The following is a 21285-nucleotide window of genomic DNA, read 5'->3' on the forward strand; positions in this document are numbered from 1 at the left end:
TTCCTCTAGACATACAGAGAGCCCCCTTGTCCTCTTTGTTGACTGTAAAGTGAATTACTCGACACCAAGGTCACTATATGGAGCCCTTATGTATTTGTACATGTTGATCATATCCCCCTTAATCTCCTCTTATCAAGAGTGAATAAATTCAATTCCTCTAATCTTTCCTCATAGCTGAGTTCCTCCATGCCTCTTATCAGTTTGGTTGCCCTTCTCTGCACTTTCTCCACTTCCTCGATATCCTTTTTGAGAACTGGTGCCCAAAACTGAACTGCATATTCCAGATGAGGTCTTACTAATGATTTGAACAGGGGCAAAATGATATCTCTCTCTCTGGAGTCCATACCTCTCTTAATACAGAAAAGGACTTTGCTCGCTTTGGAAACCGCAGCTTGGCATTGCATGCTATTATTGAGCTTATGTTCTACCGAAACCCCCAGATCCTTCTCCACTATGGATCTGGGGGTTTGTACTCCCCCTAAAATGTGTGATGCATGCATATTCTTAGCCCCCAAGTGCATAACTTTACATTTCTCAACATTAAACGTCATCTGCCATACTGATTAACAATGATTAATCTACACAATGCTATAGGAGCACATGAGACAGGTATTATTTTGAAGAATTTCTGTGATCCTTGAATTCTTAGAAATTCTATTGTGTACACAAGGACATCTTGACATGTAGCAAGATATATTGTATAATTTACATAGTCACAGAAAAGGGCGATCTTGTACAAGACTAATAGGGGTTGATGTACTAAAGGCATATAGACTGTGCACTTTGCAAGTGCAGCTGCTCCAGAGCTTAGTAAATGAGGTAAAAGCTTCACTTTGGAAAGAATACCCGATCACGTGCAAGGAAAATGAAAAAAAAAACAGCATTCTTGCTTGCACTTGATTGGACGATGGAAGTCAGCAGAGCTTCTGCTCATTTACTAAGCTCTGGAGCAATTGCACTTGCAGAATGTTGTAAATCAACCCCAAAATGTCACTTTCATGAAAAAATATTGTACCCCGATAACTGTTGGAATGAGGTAATGTGATCATTTTCATCTCCCCCAAATTTTGGTGAAAGGGTGGAATGTCGGTGAAATTTCACCAGTTTGGCAAAATGCATTAGACTCAATAGGAAAGGTGAAATGAAAACCTAGTAAAAATTGTAGCTGCTAACTTTCAATAAACAGACACTCACCTGTCCAAGGATTCAGTGCTTTCCTCACCCAGGCCAGTTCTTCACCGGTCTTCGAGTCCCCAGCAATGGCATGTTTACTGTGAGCAGCCGGCTGTGACACCTTGCCACTTAACACTGCGCATGTGCCAGCCGTGCTGCGCTTTTATGAATGGCCGCAGCCTTCTGGAACCTGTAGACTAGGGGGTGGGGGGGTCTTTTGAGTATATCCATCACAGCAATCATATACTGAAATCATATAAATGTGGCGGGGGGGGGGGGGGAGCGGAACTGGTGATGTTCTACTTTATGGTGTTGTTTTTTTTTTTTTCATAGTTACAAAGAACATTAAAGTGGATCTTCACCCTAAGGCCCATTTTACACAGACGATTCAATCAGGTCCCCCTGTCAGTTTTTCTGGCAGACTTGATCACAAGTTCCATGCATTCCTATGGACAGATGGGTGTAAACGGACTTGAGTCCATATACACCCACCTACCTCCAGGTGTAAAGAAGTCCGCTAAAAAAAGAAAAAAGAATTGGAAGGGAAGTTGTCCTCTTCATTTAGGCCAATCAGTGGGTAGTGGGGTGAAAAAAGACAGTGGAGTCTGTTAACTCCCAGACACGCCTATAAAGCAGAGTTCTGTCTGTGTCCCCTCTGCAGAAACTGAGCAAACGCAGCTGACCAATCAGCAAAGAACCTGTGAGAGGATCCCCTGCTCATGGGAACGGTATCTGACCTATATGAAAGGGGCCTAAAGGGCATGTTGTGCTGCCCTGCCCCCCCCCCCCCCCCTTTTTATAAATAGTTTTTTTTTTTTTAAAGTGCTTTATTGGTGCTGCAAAGCTTGTAAGCAGGTGTAGGGTGTAGCGGCTTCACCAAGGGAATCACACGTATTGACTTTATAAACCAAAGTTTATTACCAGAGAGACGGTAGTAGAAAGAGTATTTACAGCAGTAAGGCACGTAGTTTTACTCCAAGCATGGAGGCACAGATACACAGCACAGTCACTTCTGATTTAAGCGGTAGTTGTATTCGTCAGCACTATAGGCACTTTCCACTGACTGACACAGTATAAACCCAAGCACACAATGAGTATCGGTAGAGGGTGATAGTCACACACATTACCCGGTAACAGCGGTATTCCTTCAGCAGATGGATATAGTCATCTGATACACTTGTCCCTCCCTCACAGCGAGGACACCGGTTTTATTATCAATGGGGAGTCTTTCATTCGACCAGGATTGCTGATACAGGACACCGTAAGAATCCTGAGCTATCCCTCACAGGTGAGAACACTCTCCCCACCTTCTCCTAACTCTCCCTCACAGCGAGGTCTCTGTTCCTGTCCAGGCCCGGACTGGCCATAGGGCAGACCGGGCATTTGCCCGGTGGGCCGGGGCCGCCCGCTCCAAAGAATGTTGCTGTTTAGGCCGCACAGCGGGAGGTAAGCGGTGATCGCGGCCTGAACATGGTTAACACAGGCCGTGGCCGCCGCTCGCCGCTACCGCTATGCGGCCGTTCTGTGTCTCCTCCGGTGGAACTGGCGGCTGCATGGGCTGAGCTGTGTGTCCCTCTTACACACAGCTCAGCCTCAGCGCCGCGCTGACAGTTCCGCTCTCTGATCCCAGGGGCTGCTCCTTCTCCTCCAGCCAAGGTGTCCGCACGGTGAGGCAAGGGGCGGGGCTGCTGTGAAGACGTTTCCCCCGCTCGTGCCCACCCCTTCTCTTGTCGGCAGCACATGTGAGGAGAAAGCTTCCCTCACCATTGGCCACAACAGAGGGCCAATCAGAGACCTAGAGGGGCATCATGGGAAATGTAGTCCCAGAGAAAGGTAGCCCAATTGTTTTCAGCAGGGAGCTGACTACACTCCCCAGCATGCAAACTGCTGGGGGGGGGGGGGGAGAGAAAAACCTGGAAACAAACAGAAGTGCCTGTAGCAGCTACTACAGGAGACATAAAAAACGAAAGAGAGGACTGTGCTGGGGAACTAATAGCCCCAGCACCACCAGAGAGAGCCATGCTGCACCGTACCACCAGAGAGAGCCATGCTGCACCACACCACCAGAGAGAGCCATGCTGCACCACACCACCAGAGAGAGCCATGCTGCGCCACACCACCAGAGAGAGAGTCACGCTGCACCGCACCACCAGAGAGAGCGCCACGCTGCACCGCACCACCAGAGAGAGAGCGCCACGCTGCACCGCACCACCAGAGAGAAAGCGCCGCACTGCACCGCACCACCAGAGAGAGAGCGCCGCACCGCACCACAAGAGAGAGAGCGCCACTCTGCACCGCACCACCAGAGAGAGAGTCACGCTGCACCGCACCACCAGAGAGAGAGCGCCACGCTGCACCGCACCACCAGAGAGAGAGCGCCACGCTGCACCGCACCACCAGAGAGAGAGCACCACGCTGCACGGCACCACCAGAGAGAGAGCGCCACGCTGCACCACCAGAGAGAGAGCCACGCCGCACCACCAGAGAGAGAGCCACGCCGCACCACCAGAGAGAGAGCCACGCTGCACCACCAGAGAGAGAGACCCATGCTGCACTGCACCACCAGAGAGGGAGCGCCACACTGCACCTCACCACCAGAGAGAGCCACACTGTACCACACCACCAGAGAGAGAGAGAGCCATGCTGTTCCTGCACCACCAGAGAGAGAACCATGCTGCAACGCACCACCAAAAAGAGAGCAGGTCAGTGTCACTGGGCAGTGTGGGCACAATAGGAGACAGACAGTACTAGCGTTGTATGGCCACAATAGGACTGGGACACTGTAATATAAAGGGGACTGCACTGTAAAGGGGCACTGTAATCATTGCAGTACCCCTTTACAGTGCAGTTCCCTTTATATCACGTGTCCCTGCACATTACAGTGTGAAGGACCGACACCAGCCACCCCCGCGAATGTCTACCAAATTCCCCCCCCCCCCCGGTCCCTGGAAAAGTTGGCTGTCCAGTCTAAAATGCCCAGGCCTATTTTTTTTCCCAGCCCTGGCCTGTTCCTGTCTATACACACACGTGTTCTGATATCAATGTGGCTGGGCTTTCTTATATAAGATATCCACCCAAAAATGGCCAACCAAATCTCCTGAGATTTGCTTGTCCTGTCAGGACACCAGGCTTCTCCAAAATGGTGCTGGAGACAATTATAAAGGCAAACAGCTCTGAACATATGTACACATAAACACATCAAATCGGCTGAAGAGTATGTACACTTGCTAACCCACTTCCTCTTGCAGCCAGCTAGGCTGCCCTGCACTACAGCTGCCTACAAGCTTAGGTGAGAATTTTTACCCACCCCCTGCGCATGTGCAGATGTGCTGAAGGACTTTGGTTCTTGGAAAGCCCTGTGGCACATCTGCACATGCACAATTTTCTCTGGTCATCTGTGCACATTCACCTGCAAAAACTGCTACCAGGGTAGTCTGAAACCTTCCTTGCTTTGCTCCTTTGTGGAAAATCCCCCATGCAGATGTGCTCACGGGCTCTGTCAGAACCCAAAACTGTCGCCATTCAGTCGCCACAGGTGTGTGAAACTTTAAATCTTGACATTCTAGTATCTATTTACTTGGAGCAATTATCTTTTATGTTTTACTAAAAATTGGGTAGTTTATTGTGTTTGTGTACACTAAAATGCATTTAAGTGTATTTTTTCTGAACATTTGCATTTGATAAACAACTGCACAAATATCGCGTGACGAAAAAAATCACTACCGTTTTTTTAACCAGGGCCTCTGCTTTCAGAAAATATAAAATGTTTGGGGCTTCTAACTAGTATGGGGGGGGGGGGGGGGGGGGCACAAACAAACCGAAAAATTCTGAAAAATACCGAAACAAAAACATGAAGCTGAAGTTAGCTCCTTATTCAGCCAGCTTCTTATTCAGGTTGGATCTTTATTCACAAAAGTGATTATTTACTAAACAATCATTTGCAATTTTTATAATAAAATTATGAACTTTAACAACAATTCTGTCTCCCTAACTGCCATGTATTTAAAGGGGTAGTTCTGAATAAATAACTTTTTCTATATGAAAACTATCTTGGCTCACCAAAATTCCATTCCACTTGTTTTATACTCGTTGGTGATCCTACTATATAGGGAAGTTTAATTTGTGATCTTAATCATAAAATATGGCACCAAATGTGGTACCATGACAGACATGCATTTCAATGGGAAATTCCAAATAAGAAACCAAGCTATTCCTTTATGAAAACCATTGTGGCTCACCCAAATTCCACTTGTTTTAGGCCTCATGCACACGAGACGCAGTTAAACGCGCGTTCAGATGCAGTTGGACAGTTTTTTCAACTGCCTCTGAACTCATTCAATGTTATCCTATGTGTCCATGCACACAGTCTCGTTTTTTTCCGTTTTTATGCAGTTGCGTTTAATCTCGTTTTTCCAGAAGCAAAAAAATGCGTTCAGAAGCAAAAATTTCCACGTTTCAGATGCAAAACGCGGCAAAACGCCGCTACCGCGTTTAGCCGCGTTTGCGTTTATATGCGTTTTTAAAGGTGACCTTTTTTTTACATTAAAAATCTCAAAAATGATTGCAAATGATGAAAAACCATTAGAAAAATATTTTAAACAATTGCAATTGCAAGTGGACAATCCACAACTTGTGGCAAGTGACATGGCAGGTGGCAAGTGACGTGGCAAGTGGACAATCCACAACTTGTGGCAAGTGACATGGCAGGTGGCAAGTGATGTGGCAAGTGGACAATCCACAACTTGTGGCAAGTGACGTGGCAGGTGAAGTGGAAAGTGACGTGGAAAGTGGACAATCCACAACTTGTGGCAGGTGACGTGGCAAGTGACCTGGCAGGTGACGCGGCAAGTGACCTGGCAGGTGACGTGGCAAGTGGAAAATCAACAACTTGTGGCAGGTGACTGGCATGTGACGTGGCAAGTGGACAATCCATAACTTGTGGCAGGTGATGTGGCAAGTGACGTGGCAAGTGGACAATCCACTTGTGGCAGGGGATGTGGCAAGTGACGTGGCGAGTGGACAATCCACAACTTGTGTCAGGTGACGTGGCAAGTGGACAATCCACAACTTGTGGCAGGTGATGTGGTAAGTGATGTGGCAAGTGGACAATCCACTTGTGGCAGGTGACGTGGCAGGGGACGTGGCAAGGGACGTGGCAAGTGGACAATCCACAACTTGTGGCAGGTGACGTGGCAAGTGGACAATCCAAAACTTGTGGCAGGTGACGTGGCAAGTGACGTGGCAGGTGATGTGGCAAGTCACGTGGCAAGTGGACAATCCACAACTTGTGGCAGGTGCCGTGGCAAGTGACACGCTAAATACAAGTACACTGCAGCTCTCACAGCTGCTGCTACTCACTCTGGTCTCACAAAATTGCTGAAATAGTTAATAATACTGTTTTTTTGAGCTGGGGAGGGTCTATGATGTTAGCTTAACTAAACGCAAACGCGGTAAAACGCCGCTAAATCGCGGTAAAAATCGCGGCAAAACGCGCGTTTCTAAACGCCGGTTTCAACATGTGTCCAGCAGCGTTTGCATCTGCGTCTCGTGTGCATGAAGCCTTATACTAATTGGGCATCCTACTATATAGGAATGTTCAACTTGTATATAGGAATGTTCAGCCAAGTGATATAAATCATATAAATTGTCACCCTGACAGCAATACATTTCAATGGCAAATTCCAAATAAGAAAACATGCTATTCCTTTATGAAAACCATCATTCCACATGTTTTATACTCATTGGGCATCCTACTATAAAGTAAAGTTTAATTTGGCCCGAGCCAAGTGATATAAATCATAAAAATTAAATACAAATAAAGCAATCAGCGCAAAAAATAATTCCTAAATAACCTAAAAACGAATGCAGCTAGCACAAAAAAATCATCACATAATCCAAGTAAAATGCACAAGGTAAGATGCAGTGTAAGAACAGGTAAATTAAAAATACAATGATAAATTATATATATATATATATATTGTATTTAAAAAGCAATCACAAAAAAGTACAACAAGAGAGTGGAAGAGGACTAAAAGTCCCAGCAAGCACCAAGAGGATTCCATGTGACAATCGCACAATTCAAGGAAGATAGTGGTGACAGACCCACCACCTTCAGAGCAATCGCTTTGCTCACCTTAAAGCGGTAGTAAACCCGCAGATTTTTTTTTTTTTTTTTTTTTTTAACCTGTAAGGCAAAAGGCATAATTAGATAGTATGCACCGCATAACCTTATCCGTCATCATAGAAACTATGATGCGAGCAGGGGGCGCGGCTAAGCCTCCACACTTACATGGTACACAATTCCCATCAATCAGCGTTCCTGCTGAAGGGGACAGAGAAAAGGATATCACATGACCAAACCACTTACAGGTAAGGAAGTGAACACTAGATCAGCAAAAGGATATCACATGACCAAACCATTTCCAGGTAAGGAAGTGAACACTAGGTCAGCACAATGACCCCTAGTGGCCAGTTAAGAAAATGCTCGCTGAGCATATAGCATGTGAGTATATAAAATATATATAAAAAATGCATAAGATATAAAAAGCACTAGTCACCCGCTGACTCCTCGCATCTCACACCTTCATGAACAATGAACAAACAGTCAGGATATGGAAAAAAATACAAAACTAGTAAAAAAAAAAAAAAAAATTATAAACAAAACTACCTATCAGAGATGAAACAATTGAAATCAAAATCTAAATGTAACCCTTCAGGAGAAAGGACCTTAGCTTCAAAAATCCAGAAGGACTCCATCTGGCTAAGGTGGCAAATATAGTTACCTCCCCACCAATGTCTGTCAACCTTTTCAATGCACCAAAACTAAGTCCCTGGGGTCCCTATCGTGACATACTCTGAAATGCTTGGAGACACTATGGGATCTGTGTACCTTTTTGATGTTATTCACGTGTTCTCCCACACGCATACTCAGGGGTCTAGAGGTCCTACCAATGTACTAGAGTCCACATTTGCACTCCAGCATATATACCACCCCTTGTCTGCTACATGTTATCAAGTTTTTTTTATCTGATACCTCTGACCAGTAGGGGAAGAAACAAATTCTTTAATTTTTTTGTTGTTGCATTTACATTGTTTACACGCTGGGCATCGACCACAACTATAAAAACCGGACAGAAAAGAAAAAATCATATTCTCTCTAATTATAGGGGGGTCTATGACTCCAGGTGCAATAGCATCTCACAGGGTTGGTGCCCATCTGTAAATAAAATGGGGTCAGGTAGGGAGAACTGTGCCAGGTACCCTATTTTTCTTGAGGACATCCCAGTGTTTCAAGATGATCTGTTCGAACTGTCTGTATTGTACATTATGATTAAGGATGATTTTGTACTCCTGCGTGTTATTCCCCATATTAGAATCAGCAACCAATGTTTGTCTGTCACGATTCCCTATCTCAACACGATCTATAAGGACTTGTTCCTTTTGGTAACCTTTTGGAAAAAAGCTCTCCGCCAAAACTTGAGATTGAGCCTTATAATCGGAATCCAAGGCGCAATTGCGCCTGACACGGATAAATTGGCCCCTAGGAATAATACACAGCCAAGTGCTGTGATGGCAGCTATCTAATGGGATATACCAATTCCTATCCATTGGCTTGAATTAATTGCGTGTTTTAAAATGATCTCCCTCCTTGAAAATTTCAAGAGCCAAAAATGGCTTAATTGAACAATGTACATAATAAACATAGTAGGTAGTACAAGTTAAAGTCCAGTAGGGCCGTGCCCCCCAGATCAGTGGGGTTCTTAAGGACTCTCCAGGCTAGTTTGTGTCTGTTATTGCCCCAAACAAATGTTCTAAGCAGAGCTTCCACTGATTTAAAATACTTTAAAGATAAGTATACAGGTATATGCCAAAGTGTGTATAGTATTTTAGTAACAGAATCATTTTAATGATATTAATTTGTCCCCATAATCCGATGGGTAGACGTGCCCACACTTGAGTTTTGGATTTAATTAGATTGTAGAGGGCTTCTATATTGAGAGGTATGTAATCAGATGGTGTCCTAGACACGAGTATCTCTAGAAACTTAATGGTGTTTACACACTATAATGGCAAATGCTCCTGTAATTGGGGAGGGGAGAAGCTATCTATGGTCAGGATTTGGGACTTTTCCCAGTTAATTTTAAGACCTGAGAAGGATCCAAAGTACTCTATCGTTTGCAATGCGGTTTGAAGGGAGGAGGTAGAGTCAGCCAAGTAAAGTAGGGTGTTGTCCACGTATAGGCTGATTTTGTCAATTAGAGATCCGAGGTGTAGGCCGTGAATCTCAGGGTTCTCCCTGATAGATATGGCTAGGGGCTCAGCTGCTAGGGCATACAGCAGTGGGAACAGCGGGCAGCCCTGTCTGGTGCCCCTGGTGAGGTCAAACATCTGTGAAGGCCAGCTGTTTGACATAACCTTACCCTTGGGTCAAAAGCCTTAGCCGTATCGAGGGCCACCACCACTCGGGAGCCTAAGTTGGTGTATACTGCCTGCAGGTTAATATAGAGTTTTCTTAAGTTGAAGGATTTGTTGCAGCCTGGCATGAATTCAGCTTGGTCCCCATGAATTAGGCTTAGTATTACTTTAAGACGGAGTGCTAGGATTTTAGCCAGGATTTTTATATCGACCTGCAATAATGAAATGGGTCTATATGATTCTGGGTAGCCCGGGTCTTTTTTCCAGGTTTGGGGATAAGAATGATGATAGCTTTATTCATGGATGGGGGCAGGACAGAGTTGTCAAATAAGTAATTTTAAAGTGTTGGTAGTTTAGAGGCAAGTATTTCACTATACTGTGCACAAAACTCAATGGGTAGCCCATCGGAGCCTGGGGCCTTGGATCTGGAAAAGCTAGCAATCGCTGTTACCACTTCATCAAGGGATGCTTCAAGTAGAGCGACTTGATCTGCGTTTAACTGCGGGAAGTTGATGCCTGCTAATAAGTCGGTTAGTTGGTCCTCAGTCATGGACACTTGGGTCGTATACAACTGTGTAAAGAAATCCTGGAAGAGTGTTGGTGCTCGAAAAGAACGAGTATGCCCTTGTAAGCGGAAATTTATGCAGCCAGGTGTTGATGAGTTTAAAGGTGGAGATGAGTCTAGAGAATCTGGTATGGGTTGGGGCCGTGGCGGATGGGGTGGCCAGTTGAGGTCTATCAAGGCCAGGGTTTAAAGTAGTGTTAAAATTCCCCAACCATATGGTTTGTATTGAAGGGTGACGGGTCATGAACATTAAGCCCTCTGTAACAATAGTGGAATCGAACATAGGTGGTATGTAAAATTCTAATAACAGAAATGGTTGACCATATATTTTAGCAGAGAGAAACACAACATTGATTTGGCAATCAATATTGATACCCCCCATGCATGAGATGAATGGGTTGAGTGGTAGGCCCATCCAATCCATGGACGGCGGAGCTCCATCTGCAGCCGGTCCTCTCCATGCATCTCAACCAACACCACAATATCTGCTTTTTGTTTTTTAAGAAACGAAAAGACTGCTGATCTCTTGACCCTGTCCCCAAGCCCCCGCACAATTCAAGTGAGTAACTGTAACATGGCCATATTACTAGAAACAGATAGTGAAATATTGCAGCATTGACCCAGAAACTCCTTTCCTTGAACAGGTCAGAAAACAAATCATATTGTGTACACTTCATTGGGAGCAGTAGATCTGTATATGACTTACATGAGTAGACATTTATCCCTTTCTGTAACCTAGAAATATTCATAAGTTCAGCTGTATTGCACGATAGCATGTGAAAACCCTTAATCCCACCCCCCTCCCCGCCCTACATCTTCCCCAACTGATGGGGGCACAATCCTAAAACCAACAATGGATAGCAACTGAGAAAAAAAACAGAAAAAGGCAAAGTATCTTGTTATTATGTCAGAGAGCTGCAGAGGCTGGCATGAGCTGGGAGCAAGGGTCACGTACTACCCACCCAGCTCCCTCCATGATCCGGACCCAGGATGCAATGTGGGCAGCATACAGGCCAGATCTCTGACGTCTCGGGTAAGAGGGGAGTATGTTCCGGTTGCTGTGGGGGCAAAAATTTGCTGTAACTTGAGTGAGAGTTAGAGGACTACGCTTGCTCCACAATTATAGTCCTAAAAACATTATGCCATAAAGGGCTAAAACAGGTATCAGGGCCCTTTGCAGCAATAAGCCGACTCTTGGGGCCCAGAGAGGTAAGTGTTATTCAAAGGTTGTCATGGGGGAATTTAAAGTTCCCCATGGTAACAGGGTGAGATAGCAAACAGTAAAGACAATCAAAGGGAGACAAGTAGGGGGAAACATACCGGGCTGCTATACGAATGAAGAGTATTGCTGTAGTGTTCAGATGCAAGGTTGTGGAGGCGATCAGACAACATGGTTGCCACTAGGTGCAAGTCGGTCACTCAACTGCATTTCTGACGGACTCCAGCTGCTCCATCCAGGCGAGGACTTTCCACTCTGAGACATGCATAGAATACTTCAGGTGTTTTATCCGGAGCCCTCTCTTCGCATCTGCAAAGCCCTGACACCGACGCTGCACTACAGATGAGAAGTCTGGGAAAAATGTGATTGCAGAATTTCCCAGTTGGATATTCCCTTTCTCTCTAGCCATCCGAAGCACTGCATCCCGATCTTTAAAGTTTAAAAACTTGGCAATGAACGTACAAGGGGGAGCCCCTTGTGGAGGAGGTTTCGCAGGCATGCGATGGGCTCTTTCCACTGCCAGAATTGGGGAGAAGGCCGCCCATAGGTGTCGATCAGGACCTGTTCCAGGTAGGTGGTGGGGTCTTTGCCTCTCGGAGCTTTTGGAAATCTTGCCATACGAGAGGAATGTCTTCCTCAATTTGGGCAGTGAGTGAGGTTTGACATATCATATCTTATGCCACAGTGGAAGACTTTGTAGTCGAAATGCATCGGGCCAGCACCTCCTGCTTCCCACATTGCTTTTTTTATCTCTTTGGTGATCACTTTTTTACTTTTTATCCTGCACTTCACTGTAAGGTCATTTTCATGCTAATAAACAATTTTTTGGTTGACCTGCGCCATATGGAGTTCCTTTTTTATATTGGGGTAATGATGATCACTTGTCCACCGATACAGTCCCTTAGATTGATCCGGCTGTCGAGTGTTCTGGAGCCATAAATTAATCAGAGAGTGGCCTGGAGTTGCAGATCTACTGGCACAACTCAGTTTGGCATTCATACACCATCGGGCATCCAGTACTATGAGCCTGTTTGACGCACTGCCATATGGTATGTGGACTTTGACACGTTGTGTGTTTTTTGTTTTATTATTCATTTCACACATATTTGTGTGTATGATATTATCTACCAATATTTTGTTCACAGGTTGCTTTGAGTCACTTATATTGATCTTAGTACACTGAGGTTGTTTTCTTATATGTTTTCTTTCATTAGGTGACGGTTTGTTAGCGCTACACTATTTTTTGATACTTCGATTTGGACTTTATTTGTGTGTTAGTGGCTACTATATAATTATTTTTACTTTGATTTGGTTTAGCACAGTATTTTCCCCTTCACTTACATATTTTAGATTTATTAAAAGCCCATTTAACAGAGGCAATGGCCTCCCTATGGCCAATAATAGTATATAGGGAGCCAACATCGGCCGTGACTAATACATTACTACTGGTACACTGAAGATGATGTGCTTGGTATCCTTAAGAAAAACTGGGGTATCACATACTGAAGGTCTCAAAAAGAAGTCTATATACTGTCCAAGGCGGGAGGGGTGGATGCCTTAACAGATCAGTGGCGATTCAACTGGGCATATGTCTTTCACCTGTTCCCGGTCATTCTCATATTTCTGCAGAGACTCCTACAGATGCCATCAAGATTGCGGTAGTTGCTCCTACTGGCCGAACAGTCTGTGGTTTCCCCTCCTGACCCAGCACAGCTTTTTGGACCCGGTACCTTTCCCCCTCAGACCAGACCTCCTGTCCCAGGGGGCAGTCCTGCATCCATGCCCAGCCGGCCGGCAAACAGAGTTTTTTATCTGCCTATTTTTACGCTACCTATGTAAGTGCAATTTTTATCTTTTATTAAATAATACTTTACGGATACACACTATGGCCAGTCTTTTTCTCATTCTTATGAATTTATGACGGAGGTGTGCTCCGTTTGGTTGTTGCTATCTCTGGTCCATCATTGACGCTTATCAAAGGAAGGGTGATGCCAGCGAATTGAATCTGAAAATGTCTCCCACTGCATGAATATTATCCAGGTGGTCTGTGGAAGCACAATTACAGAGTTGGTGTTTGGATATATACAGGCTTCATTTAAACTTGCCTCTGGTAAGCGTGCAATTTATGTGGTGGTGGATCACGCGTTGGTGGTGATTGTTTAATTACAGCTTTCATTCAATTTTTATTTTTTTGGACTTTACTGGACTTTATTTTCCATCATTAATATTGGATTGTTTTTTCATTTTACATTAATAGGGGTTTATATATATATAAGTAAGCGCAGCTTTTTTCCCGTTACCACTCTTCCATAAAGACCAGATTTGTAGAGTGCACGACTAATAGTTGTCCTGTGGACAGATTCTCCCACCTGATCTGTGGATCTCTGCAGCTCCTCCAGAGTTATCATGGACCTCTTGGCTGCTTTTCTGATTAATGCTTTCCTTGCCCAGCCTGTCAGTTTAGGTGGATGTCCATGTCTTGGTAGGTTTGCTGTTGTGCCATTTTCAGATAATGGACTGAACAGTGCTCTGTGAAATGTTCAAAGCTTGGGATATTTTTTATAACCTAACTCTGCTTTAAACGTCTCCACAACTTTATCTCTGACCTGTCTGGTGTGCTCCTTGGCCTTCATGATGCTGTTTGTTCACTAAGGTTCCCTAACACACATCTGAGGGCTTCACAGAACAGCTGTATTTATACTGAGATTAAATTACACACAGGTGGACTCTATTTACTAATTAGGTGACATCTGAAGGCAATTGGTTCCATTAGATTTTAGTTAGGGGTATCAGAGTAAAGGGGGCTGAAAACAAATGCACGCCACACTTTTCACATATATATTTGTAAAATAATTTGTAAACCATTTATCATTTTCCTTCCACTTCAAAATTATGTGTCACTTTGCGTTGGTCTATAACATAAAATCACAATAAAATGCATTTACATTTTTGGTTAACTGCTTCAGGAGGATGGCATGACTGGGCACAATCATGTACCTGTACGTGGCTCTTTAAGCGCCCACCCGTGGGTCGGGAGCGCGCCGCCAGCGGGGCGATCTCAACCCGGTCCTGAGCTCCGTGACCATGGCCGCGGGACCAGCAGACCCGATCGCCGCTGGTGTCCCATGATTGGGTCACAGAGCGGAAGAACGAGGAGAGGTCTGTGTAAACAAACCTCTCCCCATGCTTCCTAGTGTGGCTGTCACCGGTCGTCTGTTCCCTTTTATAGGGAAAGACGATCAGTGACGTCACATGCCAGGCCACGTCCCCCTACAATAAAAAAAAACACATAACATCACACATAACACCTACACTGCCCCCTAGTGGTTAACTCCTTTACTGCCAGTGTCATTTACACAGGAATCAGTGCATTTAACTAGCACTGATTGCTGTATAAATGACAATGGTCCCAAAAATGTGTCAAAAATGTCCAATGTGTCCGCCATAATGTCGCAGTCACAATAAAAATCGCTGATCGCCGCCATTACTAGTAAAAATATATTAATAAAAATGCTATAAAACTATCCCCTATTTTGTAAACGCTATAACTTTTGCGCAAACCAATCAATAATCGCTAATTGCGATTTTTTTTTACCATTTTTTGCCTAAACTGAGGAAAAAAATGTTTTTTTATATATTTTTGGGGGATATTTATTATAGCAAAAAGTTAAAAATATTGCATTTTTTTCAAAATTGTCGCTCTATTTTTGTTTATAGCTCAAAAAATAAAAACCGCAGAGGTGATCAAATACCACCATTTGTGGGGAAAAAAGAACGCTAATTTAGTTTTGGAGCCACGTCGCACGACTGCGCAATTTTCAGTTAAAGCGACGCAGTGCCGAATCGCAAAAAGGGGCCTGGTCCTTTGGCTGCAAATTGGTCCGGGCCTTAAGTGGTTACATGACAAAATTTGAAGGGGTATGAATACTTTTTCAAGGCACTGTATATTTGTGAATTAAAATTGCACTGGACACTTTCTACGTGAAATGAGAAATGAAATGGAACAGATAAATTATTGAAAGTACATCACTTTTATTTAATACAGTATTGTTTATATTGCATTATGTCTTTTGCACATTGACAAGTTTTCTGTAGTGCATATGATATTGTAATTCACAATATGGTGGTGCTAGCGCTGTTTTATTATTTATTCATTGAAATTTGGTCTGGGCATTTAGGTTTCAGTGAGATCCATTCATAATATGGTTAAGAAGTGGAAGACTGAGCTGTAATTTGGGTGAAATTACTTTTGTATACTAATGCTGCAAAATTCATTACAATCACATAAGCAGTAAATTCAGCTAAAGCATGGGAAAAACCTTTAGTAAACTGAAAACTGATAATTTAGCAAATAACATGCAGTGATGAATATGGAACGTGGTATGTTTTTGTGAACTAACTCCATTTGCCCTCTAGAGGCCACTGCTACATGTATAAAATCATTCTGGCAGAGCAAACTAGTGCCTGTTCCTTTTGTTGGATTAACCAGTTCCCGACTGGCTCACGCAGATATACTGTGACACAATGGCTCTCCTGGGCGAAATTCATATGGGTACATCCTTCCCTTTTTCTGGCACCAGAGCACGTGCTCATGCCACACGGTGGGGGACCCGATGCGTGTGGCCGGTGGGCACGATCGCCGCCAGCCATGTGTGCCAGCACGGGGAATTTGTGTGTGTAAACACACAAATCCCTGTGCTGTCAGAGGAGAGGAGACATGTCTTTTGTTTCTACTAAGTAGGAACAGCGATATGTCTCCTCTCCTACTCAGTCCTATTCCCATACAGTTAGAGCACACATTAACCCCTTGATCGCCTCCTAGTGTTAACCCCTTCACTACCCGTGACATTTACACAGTAATCAGTGAATTTTTATAGCACTGATCTCTGTATAAATGTCAATGGTCTCAAAAATGTGTCAAAAGTGTCCGATCTGTCTGTCGCAATGTTGCAGTACAGCTAAAAATAGCAGATCACCGCCATTACTAGTAAAAAAATAAATAAATAATAAAAATGCCATAAATCTTTCCCATAGTTTGTAGACACTATAACTTTTGCGCAAACCAATCAGTATATGCTTATTGTGATTTGTTTACCAAAAATATGTAGAAGAATATATATTGGTCTAAACTAATGAAGAAATTTGTTTTTTTTTTTAATTGGGGGATATTTATTATAGCAAAAATTAAAAAATATATTTTTTCTTTTCAAAATTGTCCCTCTTTTTTTGTTTATAGGACAAAAAATGAAAACCGTAGAGGTGATCAAATGCCACCAAAAGAAAGCTCTATTTCTGAGAAAAAAAGGATGCAAATTATATTTGGGTACAGCATTGCAGGACTGCGCAATTGTCAGTTAAAACGACACAGTGCCAAATTGTAAAAAGTGCTGATCAGGAAGGGGATACAATCTTTCGGGGCTGAATGATAAGTAATTGCCTGGGACAGCGAAAGGAGATCCACTGGATATCTCTCTTATATTAAAGCAGAACTCCAGTCTAAAATAACAAGAGAAAAATGAATAGCCAATTAATAGTTAAAAAACAGAGGATACACCCGCCTTTTCGGCTATATTTAGTTTCAGTCTAATGATTTCCCCACTGCAGGGATGTCTTAATGCATGCCCCCCCCCCCCCCGGGCAGTGCCCAGGGGCCCCAGGTGCATGGGGGCGCCATTATAATCTTGCATTACATCATAGTTGCCAATTGTTTCCAGATTAGACAGGACACTCACGCTTTTTACTAAGTTGTCCCGGGATGGCGGTGTCCCAGGCCGTATTCCGACACCTGTACTATGCCTTCCTGATCCCAGTATTGTGCCTTCCTGACTTCTCCTGTACTGTGCCCTTCTGCCTCCCCCTCATACTCTTTGATCTGATTAGTCTTTGATTTATGGCATGTTTTCTTATTATTTCAAATCGATTTTATTGAAAGTACTAAGAAATATATGTTTAATTTTATCAACTATTTGTACTTTAATTCTTTAGAGTAGTGGTGAAAATTAGGGCAGGCTGGTAGGGGGCCCCAGTGCTTTGCTTTAGCCAGGGGCCCATGATGCTATTAAGATGGCCCTGCCTCGCTGTACTTTTTTCTGCTACTAAAAGTCCTCAGCCTTTTCATTGCCTTATCATTTCTCTGAGCCCAGGCCCTCCTGGACCATCCCCAGCCTGTGACTGGACAGTGAATGGAGAAGCGGCACAGTGATAACTCATCTCTCTGTCACTCTGCTCTCGCCTCCCATCAGCATGCTTTTTGTCAGCGCATGAACTGATTGGCTCTTTGTGCTGCTTCTTCCTTTTACACTTCCCTGCTGTACAGGGACTGATATCAGGTCATAATCAAGTACTTACATTGCTTGCTTTTAAAAATACATACAGTATAATGATGCAATAATGATTACACAAAATTTGTGTTTTATATCTGTTTACAGTTCAGCTTTAAATATCATGAATTTTATTGTGTTTTACAAATCCAAAGATACCCAGCACAGTTTATTATTTTTGGACAGATTGGGGAAGAATGAAAATCCCTGTTGTGTTTTAACACTCCAAGAGATTTTTCCTCCTTTACTGCCATGGTGACAACAGTTTCACCTGACAGGATTTGAAGGAAAATCTCCAACAGCAAAGGGCTTGGTCAGGAAGGGGGTAAATCTTTCCGGGGCTGAAGTCGTTAAACAACTACCCCTGAGTGGAACTCTAAAGCTGCCATTTTTGGATGGGGTCCCCTTTTTAGGCTGTCTGATACCCCTTTCTATTACTCATTGGAGCCAGTCGAGTGTCCTTCCCTCCATTTTGTTTCCTTCCCTCCTTTCATCTATCGTTCCCACACATGGTGGTCTGGAAGTTTTATACTTCCCAGTTACCTTTATCAAGTACCAATAGGATCTCCTGAGGAAGGTAACAGTGAAACACGTAGTGATCCATTGGCACTGGCACTGTGAATCCTTCGGCTGGCCCGTAAAGAGAAGACTACTGTCATTTCAACACATTTTGACCACTCTCAGGCCATCCACAAAGGTTCCCTAGTCCAGCCACAGTCCTAGATGGGAGATTTATCACTCTATTTAGTTTATATACCCAATCTTGTTGCATGTTTTTATGATATTTAATAAATTTGATATTTTTATATTTTTTGAGCAACATTTTTTTTCTTGCTGGGGTTACAGTGGCAGCCTTAAAAGTCTGTACTCACTAATACCAATTACTGATACCTATCACAACTATTTTGTCTACACTTCAGCTGTCAGCAATGGTATAAAGCATTGAAAAGTTATTTGCAAATTAAATACATTTTTTTTTTTTTTTTTTTTACATTTTGTGCTTTTTTCAATGTGAAACGTGCAAAATATATGTTAAATGTGTAAGAATATTAACGAACAAAGCAAACAAAAAAAGGTTTAATTCTTAATTGTTTATAAAATAGAAGTGAGCAAAAAAAAAATCAGCAGGAAATATTAATTAAATGGAGGAGAATAAGGAGTTAATTAAGGCTGATAGAGTAAATGAAGGGTTAATAAGGGGTTAACTGACTTCACCTGCAGAGGAGCCTGGATGCTCCTTATTATTTTTTTTTTAAAGATCCACTTGCTGGACTTCTTTAACACTTCAGCTGTCAACAGGGGAACCCCACTGACAGCTGAATGAGTCATCGGTTGTTAACGATGCAGCGGCCCAGCTCCCTAACAACCGATAATTGCCAGCTTTTATTTTTTTTTACATTTCAGCTGTCAGTGGGATAATCCTACTGACAACACAAAGGACTAAGCCTGAAAGTACTGGTTTCAGGTATTGGTGAATTTGCATGAGTACCAATACTCGTGCAAATGCTTCTTATTGGCACCAATACTGGTATCGGTGCAACCCTACTTAGTACATAGCCATGCCTTGCATCTAATTGTGTTTTTAAGATATAGGACATGCTGCATTTTTTGTGTATTCAAGGCCAACTCTCATGCATGTTAGTTTGCATGAGCGTTGCATTAGAGCAGCCCATCTTGAATAGGCTGGCCAATGTGCCACAATGGACCAAAAATTGTGCTGTAGCATTTTCAGCACCACAATGCACATTTGTGTACTGCACTGCAGTGTAATGTCGTATACACACAATCGGACATTCCGACAACAAAATCCCATGTTTTTTTTCCGACGGATGTTGGCTCAAACTTGTCTTGCATACACATGGTCGCACGAAGTTGTCGGAATTTCCGAACGTCATGAACGCGGTGACGTACCACACTATGACGGCAGTAGAAAGAGGAAGTTCAATACCAAGTGCGCCACCCTTTGGGCTCCTTACACTAATTTCGTGTTAGTAGAAGTTTAATGACAGATGAGTCGCCCTTTTCAGCCTCCTGCTTTTACGATCGTTACTGCTCTTCAGTTTGTGATTGTGGGTTTGTATTTCTATTACGTATTTGATTTTCAGTGTGTCTGATTTTCAACTCTGGTCTTTATGGTTTTCAGTGCTTTCTGTTAGTTCATTATGACCAGCTCACCGTTTTGAAGCCATGAGGACCCTCACCCCGGACCAGAGGGTTTATAACTACCATTTGGCCAGAGCCAGAAGAGTGGTGGAGAACACTTCTGGAATAATGGCCAGCCGGTTCCGCCTATTCCTTGTGCTAATCAACATGGCAGAATATAAACCTAATTACATAATACTTGCATGCTGCATTCTACACAACTCTTTAACTACTACCCACCCGGCCAATGTACATATACGGCCGGGTGGGAGCTCTCTACTTCTGAGTGGACGTTCCTGAACGTCCATCAGAAATAGGGGGATCGCGCGCGCGCGTGCCCACGCAGCAGCGCGATCCCGATACGCCCGTGTCACCCAGACACGGCACATCTCGGATCTGCAGGAGGGCTCTGTGATTGGCCCTCCTGATCACATGACGGCCGTGTCCACTCACGGCCGTCATGTGATGTAAACAAACAGCCGGTTGCTAGGCAATCGGCTCCTCCTCTCCTCACACGGAAGCCATCGCTGAGGAGAGGAGAGCAGATCGCTGCAGCCGGCTGGTGATCAGTGAGTATGAGCTGCTTTTTACAGCTTTTTATTTACTGATCACCAGTTTAGTGAAAACACAATGTCCCCACACAGTATAAACACAATGTCCCCATAAGGCCGCGTACACACGCGGGGACTGTTCGCTCAACTTTGCCTGCTGAACAGTGTTTCGGCGGACAGTCCGCTCGTGTGTGGGCTTCAGCGGACAGTTTCAGTGGACAGTCTGACGAACAAAGTTTTTCGGAAATTCCGAAAAACTGTCCGCTGAAACTTGGTTTGAGCGGACAGTCCGCCCGCGTGTAGGCTTGTTCGTCAAACTAAGTCTCGAGCATTCTCAGAAAGAATTTACACGCCGAAGGTTGCATTGCAGTGTATAGGACGTCGTTTTCTAGTCCCGTCGTACGTGCCGTTCACGTCATTGCGCACGGTTTCAGCGGACTGTTCGTTCGTCGTGTGTGGGCAAGTCCGTCCATGCTAATTTTGAGCGGACTGTCCGCTGAAACTGTTTGACGAACAAAGTTGAGCGAACAGTCCCCGCGTGTGTACGCGGCCTAACACACATGTCCCCAAAACACACATGTCCCCAAATAATAAAAACACATGTCCCCCACATAAGTCCCACTAAAATCACATGTCCCAATGATTATCTGCATACATATGTCTGTGATCACCTGCACACATATGTACATGATCATTTGCGTACATATGTCCGTGATCACACAAACCAATTATTATACACTTAACCAAATTTTTTTTACCAAAGACATGTAGCAGAATACATTTTGGCTTACATTTATGACAAAATTCGATTTTGTTGGATTTCTTTTAAAATAGAAAGAAGAAAATATAGTTTTTTTTCCAAATTTCCACTCTTTTTTCGCTTATATCGCAAAAAAAAAA

General features: G+C 43.7%; 1 protein-coding gene across 1 annotated transcript in view; it reads right to left on the bottom strand.

The window, feature by feature from the left end:
• CCDC152 (coiled-coil domain containing 152) overlaps positions 1–21285 on the bottom strand; it is a 96921-nt gene that overhangs the window by 634 nt on the left and 75002 nt on the right. The window lies entirely within an intron of this gene.

Source organism: Lithobates pipiens, unplaced genomic scaffold, assembly GCF_037356315.1.
Source record: "Lithobates pipiens isolate NorthernLeopardFrog02 unplaced genomic scaffold, aLitPip1_a1.2 Scaffold_3, whole genome shotgun sequence".
In the NCBI taxonomy this organism is placed as follows: domain Eukaryota; kingdom Metazoa; phylum Chordata; class Amphibia; order Anura; family Ranidae; genus Lithobates; species Lithobates pipiens.